This window comes from Microcebus murinus, chromosome 15 (genome assembly GCF_040939455.1).
Source record: "Microcebus murinus isolate Inina chromosome 15, M.murinus_Inina_mat1.0, whole genome shotgun sequence".
Taxonomy (NCBI): Eukaryota; Metazoa; Chordata; class Mammalia; order Primates; family Cheirogaleidae; genus Microcebus; species Microcebus murinus.
This window is the reverse complement of record NC_134118.1, coordinates 25,357,589-25,359,489: the sequence shown is the minus strand read 5'-3', so window position 1 is coordinate 25,359,489 and position 1,901 is coordinate 25,357,589. Positions and strand designations below refer to the sequence as shown.

At 40.5% G+C, this 1,901-nt stretch overlaps 1 non-coding gene across 1 annotated transcript; it reads left to right on the top strand.

The window, feature by feature from the left end:
- Window positions 1-1,827: 1,827 nt before the first annotated feature.
- TRNAI-AAU (transfer RNA isoleucine (anticodon AAU)) lies at window positions 1,828-1,901 on the top strand. Its single transcript has one exon. It is a non-coding gene; the product is annotated as a tRNA-Ile (tRNA).

Sequence of the window (1,901 nt, the reverse complement as noted above, 5' to 3'; positions counted from 1 at the left end):
TTAGACTTGATGTTGATCAATTGATGCCTGTTAATTACTTTTAGACCCCCACCTCCTTTACCATCAAGTAAAGCATCCTGATTTAGAGACTGTACTCTATTGGAGGGTCCTGCATCATGCACATGTTCTCTCCTTCTCTGGCCTCATCTCCTACTGCTCATCCCTGCACCAACCACCCTGCAGCTCAGTCTCAATCTCCAGACTCCTCTCAGCTGTTTTTGACCATTTTGTTCTCTCTGAGGCACACAAAAGAAGGTCACTGCTGGCTCCTTCTCCCTGCTCTCCACTCAGTCCCTTCCTTTTCACACCTGACCCTAGCATGTTCCTTTGCCAAACATCATTAACTGTACCCCAAAAGTAATGTTTCAGAATCTAGCATGCCAGTGTGAATTCCTCTGCATTTCACTGATTGTCTAGTTTTGCCTCCTACCTGTAGCAGAGAATTCAGAAATCTGAAGGTAGGAATCTAGCCAGGATCCTATGTGTGCTCAATACAGTTAAGATAGAAAGAAAAGAAAGAAAGAAAGAAAGAGAGAGAGAGAGAGAAAGAGAGAGAGAGAGAGAGAGAGAGAGAGAGAGAGAAAGAAGAAAGAAAGAAAGAAAGAAAGAAAGAAAGAAAGAAAGAAAGAAAGAAAGAAAGAAAGAAAGAAAGAAAGAAAAGAAAGAAAGAAAAGAAAGAGAAAGAGAAAGGAACCACTAAGGTTAGCCCCCCTGAAGCAGTCAGATAATGTCCATCAAAATTGCCAATGCACATATTATTTGATGATTTGATGCAGCTTTTCCACGAGTTCAGGATGTGTGCAAGGTATCATGGCACAGAGAGGATATGGTGTATGTTCACAGATACGAATAGTGTTTCCAATAGCAAGATTGAAAACTAAAGTAACTACACATTAAACTATGGTAAATACCATATAATTGAATACTATGCATATATTTAGGAAACAATAAATAAGTCTTATGTTTTGATATGGAAAGATCGCAAAAATATGTTCTAGGTAAAAGAAAAATTAAAAGGAAGATATGAAATGTAAATAAAATGCCATTATCTGTGGAAAAAACATTTGTATAACTTCGTTTATGCATTTAAAATTTCTGAAACAGTAAACAAGATATTATTAAAACAATGGTAACACTTTTGGGGGAATAAAGACTGGGTAGCAAAATTGGGCTCACAGAAAGATTGGGTTTAACGGCCTCTAGAATGATGACATTTCTAGAACTTACCAATATCAAGGTCTTTGGGTTTAACATCCTCTGGGATGGTGACATTTCTAGAAGTTACCAATATCAAGGTCTGTGAAGTGATCTTCATTTGAGGTCACTCTGGAAATCTGAGGCAACCGGTAAATAGGAAGACTCCAGAAGAGCGACCAAGTCTGGGCCTGGAGGCGTCAGGCATAAGAAACCTGGGAGACTCGGGGACAATGGAGACTCAGACCGGTCGTCGGCAACATCCTTCAGGCACCAATATGTACGTTGTATTAGTGAGTGGGTCTTACCGAGCAAGGACCCGGTAGTAGTAGTTCACGGAGTGTGGTCGTGCGGACGCAGTACTTCCCAGACGTTTAGAGAGCAGCAAGTATTTCCATGGATCCCGGGCCATTATGCCCAGTTTGAAAAGTTTAATCGTCGAACTGTTTGAAGTCTACGAATACGGCTTAAAAATCAGTGGTTTTTGTTTTGTTTTGTTTTTAAGAGAAAGTTTCCGACTCTTTTTATTAAAGGTAGACATCAGCAAGAAAAAAGACATTCTTTATACCCCAGGACTTTATATTGACACACTTGACTTTTCAGAGGAATCCAAAAAAGAAGGTTAGTGTGAATGGCCGGTTAGCTCAGTTGGTTAGAGCGTGGTGCTAATAACGCCAAGGTCGCGGGTTCGATCCCCGTACGGGCCA